Source organism: Triticum aestivum, chromosome 1D (genome assembly GCF_018294505.1).
Source record: "Triticum aestivum cultivar Chinese Spring chromosome 1D, IWGSC CS RefSeq v2.1, whole genome shotgun sequence".
Lineage (NCBI taxonomy): Eukaryota > Viridiplantae > Streptophyta > Magnoliopsida > Poales > Poaceae > Triticum > Triticum aestivum.
The window spans coordinates 381,768,413-381,777,656 of NC_057796.1; positions in this window are offsets into that span (position 1 = coordinate 381,768,413).

The window sequence follows — 9,244 nt, forward strand, 5'->3', positions numbered from 1 at the left end:
GCCTTATCAAGCCGAATAATTCGTCGGACATTAAAGCCAATGACATCTCTAAACGAGTCCGGTCCGCACCGCACCGCGATGACTCGACAGATCCGGACCTCGATTAGCAGTTTGGCCTCCACCGACTACCCTATAAGGTTGCGGCTTGCATACTGTGCATACATAACTATGCACTCAAAATACCTTGGGCAACGCTGGAGGCACATTGCGGAAATTGTTCATAGTACGGCTTGACCCTATTTTGGACATTATACATTTTTTACCACAGGTTCATTAAGAGCTCTATCCGCTGTATGGTTCCATCAGGGACCCTTTCAAGGCTGGTTTTCCCCTCCTTTATGGACAACCATCAAATACCCCTGTCAAAAGATTCGTTACTAAGGAGAAATGGCACAGACGTGCGGCAGGGCATCACTGAAGTCTTCGGACCATTACTTTTAGGCCCTGTGTTAGACTTTCCCTTATGAATTTTTTTAGGAATGTAACATGACCTTTATGTTTATGGCATTATCTGTCGAAACACGCCTCGACGTACTGATAAGGATATAAAGGAAGCAGATGGTCCCACCTTTTTTGGGGGGGTTTTATATTGTCTTATCATCCATATTCCCTCCTTACTTTCGACTGACATTCACGCTTCGGCATGGCCTTTATACCAGGGGCTGTATTCGGCCCCGCAAACTCTTAAGTCCGAACACCTATAGGGAACTCTTCGGCGCCCCGGATATTGCACTATATGCATCGGCTTCGAATCATGTCTTTGGTCTATAATTGGGTTGCCCGGCTCCTGCGTTTACCACCTTATGTTCCGCAAGTTCGGCTAAGGTAGTAAAGGGAGAACTACTGCAATTGTATTTCCGGTTCATCTGGTCAAGTACCTCAGTAGAGAAAGCAAAAAACTGACGTGGCTGCACGCATGATTCCGCTCAAAGCAACTCCAATGGGGCAACCCAAACGGACGCGCGCTTTGTCCGCTTTTCGTTCGTTTGGGTCGGCCAGGCGGACGTGCACGTCCGCATTCTCAAATGGGTCGGCTTGACCGCCCAACGGGAGGCTGACCCAAATGTGCTGACGTGAAAAAAAACAGCTCGCACAAAATAAACATAATTAAACATAAGTGGTCGGTCAATCGCCGGCCAAAGTCCACTTAAACATAATTAAACATTAATTAAAACATAAAAAAATACTGCACCGTCCCGCACGCTGCCCTAGACATCGTCGGCCTTGCCCTTGCCCTTGACGTCGACGCCGCCGTTGCCATCGCCGCCGGTGAGGTCGATGAAGACGGGAGCAGGGCCAGCCCACCCCGAACGCCGCCTAGCACGCTGCCAGGGCAGCCTCCTCCGGCGTCTGCTGGGGCGGCGGCATTGCGGCTAGCCGCGCGCGCTCCTCCTCCTCGAGCCGGAGCGCCTCCGTGTCGCGTTGGAGCAGTGCCTCGTAGCGCATCTGCCGCTCGCCGTCAGCCTGCTCCTGGCGGAGCTAGTGCGCCTTCCAGCACTCGAGGTGGGCCGCCTCCTGCGCTGGCTTCACGGCGAAGTGGACAGGAGGTGCGCTCACCCACTCGCGGTACTGCCCCGTCCACGTGTAGGCCTCCTCCGGCCAAGTGGGTGGAGGCGGGGAGCGCTTCCGCGTCAGGGACAGCTCTGACTCCGGCTTGGGCTCGACGAGCGGTGGCGGCGGCGGTGGCGGCACGAAGAGCGGGGTGTGGACGGAGTCGCCCGCCGCTGACAGGGCATGGGCTTGCTCCAGCCTCCAACCCATCCCAGTGCGCGTCCTCCTTGAGGCAGCTAGCCTCCAGCGCGTGATGCAGGGCCTCCTCGGGGGCGGCTTGGCACTACTAGGGAAAAGCTTATAGGCAGACGCGTACTAGTAGCGCGGGTTTATACCCCTCGCTACTGCTACTTACTAGTAGCGCGGGTTTTTACCCCTCGCCACTACTAAGTTGATAGTAGTAGCTCGTGTTTTTACCCCTCGCTGCTACTAAGTAGTCTCTACCGTGCCCCCGGGGACATGCCATAGTAGTAGCGAGGGATATGAACCCGCGCTACTACTAAGTTGATAGTAGTAGCGCGGCTTTATACCCCTCGCTACTACTAAGTAAAAGGTAGGTGAAGTCCCCATATCCTCGGCCGAATCCCTCCTCTCTCCCACACTCTCTCATTCCCCTTCTCCTCCCACCCGTGATTCCCATCCTCACCCACCGCCGCCGCCGATCTCACACCTCGGCGCCTTCCCCAAATTCGATGACCTCCTCTCCCATCGCAGCCCCTCCCCGGCCCCTCCTTCGTCCTTCTCCGCTGCTGGAAGGAGAGGGAAACTAGCAGAGCATCATCCATGGTGGCGGCCAGATCCACCATGGATGCAGCCACTTGCACCTCCTCGCTGGGACAAGGCCTCCTGAGGACATGCGAGCACCATGGTCAAGGGTCCTACGACAAGCAGTAGCAGGTCACCGGGCTTCATCTAGGTTCCGAGCGCCGGCTCCAACTTCGACGGCCACCAGTGAGTTCCTCCTCCTACTCCTCTTTATCTCTCTCTTCCTCATTCAAATAATTTCTCTTCTTTTGTAGCAGCATTAGATGAGAGGTGCGGGAACGAGTTGGGTGGGGAACCACCATCACCATGGACAACTTCATAAAGGGAGACTTGGTGAAGTCAGAGGTGGTTTTCCTTCCCTAGATTCATGGAAGGACTTTTTGAAGTTTGAGTGAGGAAGGAAAGTAAGGAAAGCGGGAAAGGTCCGATACAAAGGAAAGGGTTGCGAGGCTTAACGATTTAGAATATAGCTGTTGAGGTGGCACCTGTTCCCCCGGGGCAGGGGTATATGCCCGTAGCTTTCTTCTGTCACTTCTTTCAGATCAATGAAGTGGAAAAGTAATAGAGTAAGGGACCCTTGTTTACAAAGAAAGCTGTCACTCCAAGAACTCGAAGTCAAGCATCTTCGGGAATATCCAGATTAGTCTTCAACTAGAGAAAGGATAGGAATCTCCTTTGCTGAGTTTTCTTCATCCCCTCCAGGACCAGCAGCAGCCATGGTTGGAGAGGACGATGACGCTCAGCAGCAGCAACCATGGATGGAATTTATTTTTTTAATTCCCAATTAGTTAGTAGTAGCGCGGGGCACAGACCCGCGCTACAGCTAAGTAGTAGTAGCGCGGGCGTCAACCACGCTACTACTATCAGAAGTAGCAGTAGCGAGGGTTATACACACGCTACTGCTACAAGTTAGCTGTGGCGCCGTATCAGTAGCGCGGGCGCCCGTGCTACTGATACACCCAAAACCCACGCTACTGCTAGGCTTTTCCCTAGTAGTGTGGTACTCCGCCTCCGCCTCCATCTCATTCGGCTCTACCCGTGGGGGTGGCGGTGGGAACGACGGCGGGACGGCGGCGACGCCTGCACGCCGTTGCTCCTCGTGTTCGAGGGCAAGCCATGCCCCCCAGTTGGGAGAGTCGGCGGTGTACTCAGGCATCCGCCACTGCTCCGGCGTGAGCTGCGCGCGGCGCCTGCGCACCTCGTCGTCGTGCGCCCGCTGGCTCCGCGGAACCGCCGTCACCGGGATCCGCTGTGGATCCAGGTGCCAATGGTGCGGCAGCGTGACGTTGGGGTAGGGCAACGGCTGCCTGTACTCCCAGTGCCAGCGTGCTTGGTGCACCGGGATGTGCAGGCGCCGGCGACCTGGGCGGAAACGCACCGGTGCCGGAGGAGGAGGGGGAGGAGGAGTACGGGAGGACGAGGCGGCGGGGGTGCCCTTGCCCTTGCCGCTGCTACTGCCGCCGAAGAGACCCATCGCTTGCTAGGGTTTGCTATCGCCGGAGAGGAAGCAAAGGAAGTGGTAGGGGGCCAGATGTGGACGGAAGTGGACGAGGCCGGCCCCCGCCGCACGCGTGCTTAAAAAAGGACGCTTCCACTGGCTGACTAGTGGGTCCGCTGTCGATGGTCATCATAAATAAGACGACGGGCGGCGGTTGGGTGGCCTACAGGTGGGGACGCGGCGGACATCGAGGAGACGCGCGGCGCGTCCGCGTCGACGCATTTCAGGCGCAATTTTGGGCCGAAAATGGGTCGGCGTGGACGCCACGCGGACGAGATTTGGGTTTGGGTCGGCGCGTTGGGCCTCCACTTTTATCCGCGCCGACCCAAACGGACACAGGAGGACGAAATGGATCACCCCATTGGAGTAGCTCTCGATGATTACATACACGGGACAGAAGCGGACACCATACCACGCGTGATTCCCAGCTCCACCGCAGGCAAAAATTCGTGTTTTGACCCTTTTGCGATACAAATTCAGGATCTGACCCCGGTTGGGAAAAATTGGGATTTGACCCTTTCGCTGCCGCCAGGGGCTCTGGCGGTAGGGTTAGACAGGCTACCGCTAGGGGGCCTGGCGGTAGGGTGCGATGGAGGGGGACGGCGGCCGTTTGCCTGGGCTGACATGGATGGGTACCCTGCCGCCAGGGCACCTGGTGGTAGCCTGTCTAACCCTACCGCCAGAGCCCCTGGCGGTAGGGTGTGACTGGGTTTTGCCTTCGCAAAGTTTTTGTAACGAAATATGGAAGTGCCCTGGCGGTAGGTTCACCCTACCGCCAGGGGGTTGGCGGTAGGCTGTGTGACCCTACCGCCAGGGTCCTTGGCGGTAGGGTCCTGTGTTTTATTGTTTCAAGTTTATTTGCTTGCTTCTTTTCAAAAACAATATCACAGCAAGTTTCACAAATATGATAGCAATATCACAGATCTTAAACAATTAAACTTGGGCATCCCATACCCATTAACAAAACTTGAAGTGCATAGAACATTTCAAACGAACTTCAACTAATTAGTAAACGGAGTTCCACATAGTTTCACAAATAGCAAACACATAGATCCACAAATAGCAAACACATAGTTCCACGTAGTTTCACAACCACTAGACAAGTTCAACCAAACGAAGTTCAACCAAATAGCAAACACATAGACAACCCAACTACAAGAGCCAAGTATCCAAGAGCAAAATCAGTTGCTCCTTCCCCTCTTGGAGGTACGGTCCTCGTTACTCTTTGAATTAGTCTCTTCAGTCTTCTTCTTGGGCCGTCGAGTAACCAGTCTCTGGAAAGGGTCCAGACTCAGCAAATCCTTCTTCTTCGGATTCCTCTTCGGCAGCTGAGGTGGTTGAGATGATTGAGTTGGTGGAGGTCCATAATCTTCATCGTACTCCTCCTCCCCGTTGCTCTCGTCCTCCTCCTCCTCCCCTTCTTCATGTGTGGCCTCCTCCTCCTCCTCCTCCTCCTCCTCCTCCTCCTCCTCCTCAAGCAACCTAGACGACGAGGGAACATGGCTCGATGAGCCGATGTGACCCTGTGTGGCTACAGGATGATAAGCTTCAACCGACCCAGCTCCAGCACACCCAAGCAGCCCTACTAGCTTGCGACAACGCTTCACGAACTTCTGCACTCACAATGAAACAAGGGCATAATAAGTATCAGGTTTATGATTGCAAGTGAACAAGATGCATCTGTTCCGAGGAGGCTGAAATTGTACTTTTATCGTCCCCCTCATTTTGTTCTCAGATTGTACGCTCCCGGGGGCATCACCTAGTGCACATGAGGCTTCAAAGATGCATCTGTTCAGCTCACCAGACTGCAACGGCATAAGTCAGTCACGATGGCGAATAAAATAATTTAAATACAACCGTCGGTTCAAACTTACCACTCTGTTGATGAGGGGTGCAAACTCCCTAAATCCATTGTGCATGTCTCTGATGCCGGTCTAGTAGGCCTCTTCCTCGGGGCCATCCCTCTCCAGCTCCGCGATGTGCGTCCACCGAGGCCTGAGACGAAGACGGTGCTTCTGGCCATCATCGTACCACCTCATGTGTCGGTCCAGGTAAGCATCCCAGTCAGTCACTTTCCTCTCCACATCTTTCCGATACCTCTGTCGGTTCCACTCTGTCACATGAGTTTTATGCTCCTCTCACAGTCTGTGATCGACTGATTCTTCTGTCGGCTCATCCTGCAAGGCATAGGCCACAAGAAACATCATAATAAAGTCGCCATGCAATGAAATCATGGGCACAGAGAAAAAAGCGCTCACAGGTGGAGCGCGTGGCCGCCAGTATCGGTGGGCGGGCCCGGTGGGGTATGGTGATACATCCCAAACTGCGTGGCCACGCGGTGTGGCAAGTGCCACTCGATGGCGTACACACAGATCATGGGCACGATGCACCACCAGAGACCACGGTCCGCATCGCACATCACGTTCAGATCGAAGTCCCACTCTCGGTCATGATACAACCACCAGTTTACCTATTACATATACGTTGGTAAGTTTCCACTCTCGGTCAAAAGTGGAATCAAAGAGAAAGGTGTTGAGCGAGTTCATATACTTGCGTATGCGTCAAAGCGTCCAACTCGTTGGTGTAGGTCTTGTACGAAGTCTTGTTTAGGCCCGTGTAGAGTTTGACAACGTCCGACTCGTAAGCTACGGTGGGGTGTCGAGTCTCGTCACCGTCTTCGCTATAGGCACCCCATGGGCGTCTTGGCATCTTCTCCGGACGCCCCACCGGCAGCCGCTCCCACATCCAAATGGAGAAGGCCCAGACAAAGCCACCCATATTGGACTTGTCTCCCATCCTCTGCGTTGCGCCGTCAAGCTGCAAAACATCAAATGAGGATCAGATATAACAAAATGTCATGGACATACTTCCGTAGGTAGGCAATTAGATACTCTCTTACCGAACGGTATAGGTAGGCGAGAGATGCGGTCCCCCAACTGTACCCTGCATCCCAGTCGGCTAGGAAGAACAGATACGACCAGTTGGAAGAGTTCCCAGAGCTGTCTGGAAACACGACCCCCATGAGAAGATACCACAGGTAGGCCCTCGCGTACCACTCCACAGTCGTCTCATCTGCCCCTTCGGGGCATGTCTTCGGGTGCCCCGAGAGCCAGGGCAACGATACACCGGATGTACGGATACCCTTAGCACCGGGGCAGTCGCCGATGAGAGTGGCAACCCTCTGCTGCCAGTTGGTCCTCTCCACTCGCCCGGTGAGTGCATGACCCTCGATCGGCATGGCAGTAATCATCGACCAATCCTCGAGGGTCACCGTCATCTCCCCGCATGGCGAATGGAAAGAATGGGTCTCCGGTCGCCACCGGTCAATCAAAGCTGTCAGAGCTGCGTGGACAAGCGTCGGCGGCTGACGCTTGAACTGCAACACGAAACCCAACAGTCGGGCTCTCTTGAAGAACGGCGCGTAGCGCTCGTCGTTGTCCATATGCCCATGAACCCCGTGACCCCTCATGCGTAGTGGCTAGAGCATCTGTCAAAAAGTGAACGCCAAAAGTTAGGAAATTATTTTCATCAATCCGAAAACTTTGATCAATATTTCCTTCATATTACTTACCTCTCCGTTCTCTATGAAATGGGCACGATGACCCTTGTCGAATGCGTAGTCAAGCATGGAGTACCGTCGGCCGATGTTGTCCGCAAGAGGTGCCCGCCTTAATAAAATTTCATAAACAAAAGCATCATAAGCATAAGCATACATAAACAAAAAATGAAATCAAATCATATCAAAATCGTATCAACATGCATCATATCAAAATAAAATCTTAAGCATATTGCTCCAACAACATCTACTACACATGATGGATCAAATAATATCAACATGCATCATATAAAAAAATCCTCCAACATGCATCATATCATCATTTTTTAAACAATTTTTTTAAATAGAGTTCATCTTGAATGTATTCTCTCCAAACAACATCTTCATATCATCATATCAACATGCATCATAAAACTACAATCAAGTCCTCCTACATGCATTACATCATAATTCTTTTAACAAAAAAATAATATGAACTAAGGTTCATCTTCACACTAACATATGAACAATTGATTAGAGTTCATACTCAATACCACTAGTTACTAAAGAACTAAGAACTAGAACTACAATCAAGCTAAAACAATCTTAGGTGAAAAAAATTCCAATCTAAGTTCAAAAATATAAGGGATTTCAAGCAAATAATGCATCGAATCGGAAGCAAGTTTGCAAAAACTAATTGGAGGGATCGGAGGAGCTTACGTTTCTCTCTTCGGGGCCATCTCGGTCCGCAAAAAGGTGAAGAAACAGTGAAGATCCGAGGGGGAGAGTGGAGGAGATAAGAGAGGGAGAGAGGGGCGACTTGGGGGAGAAAAGATGAAACTGCCGACGAGGGAAAGGGGAGGGGTGGGGAGATGGGCAGGGACGCGTGGGGTCTCGGACGAAATAACTGCTCGGACCCTACCGCCAGGGTCTCTGGCGGTAGGGTTAGACAGGCTACCGTCAGAGACCCTGGCGGTAGGGTGCGACGGAGGGGGACGGCGATCGTCTCTGCGTGCTGACGTGGATTAGTACCCTACCGCCAGGGCCCCTGGCGGTAGCCTGTCTAACCCTACCGCCAGAACCCCTGGCGGTAAGAGAAAAAGTCAAATCCCGATTTTTTTTCCAACCGTGATCAGATCCTGAATTTGTATCGCAGAAGGGTCAAAACACGAAATTTTGCCATCACCTCATCAGTACAAAAATTTAACGAAGAGGTTGCCTAGTTTGAACTGAACACTGTACTTGATCTCTCGTCCTATCACAAACAAGTCTCTTCCCCCGAGTCCTAGTAGACTAGTCCAAGTAGTCCGGGACAATAGCGTCCCGTCTCTTCGCTGATCCCTGGCACACAATCACTATAAGACAAAGCAAGACAAACCTCTCTTATCCTTCTCGGCTAGAAGTGGAATTCTTATCGATACTGGAACTCAGAGCATAGGAGGGAAAGTCGATTTATGGATGGAATCAAATACGCAGTATTTACAGAAAAAAGTCTTTGTTTATTGGGAAAGAATCAATATACTTTTAATGTCGAATCGGGATTCACTAAGACAGAAATAAAGCATTGGGTCGAACTCTTCTTTGGTGTTAAGGTGGTAGCTGTGAATAGCCATCGACTAACGAAAAAAAAGGGTACGGACGCAACGTTAAAGCGCTGCACGGAAAGTGGGTGAAAGGAGGATCGCTCACCCCCACCTCTGTCGGCTCACCCCGACCATCCGATCCGATCAGATCCAGATCAGAAACCACCAACGCAAGCAACCCCCGGCCCCGGGCGCTCTCCGCCCTTTTCTCCGCTGCCGGGGCCCGCCGCCCGCCCGCCCGCCCGCGCGCGTCACCCCCGCACCAACTCCCCACCGCGCCGGCGCCCCACTCCCACCCCCCGCCCCTTTCCC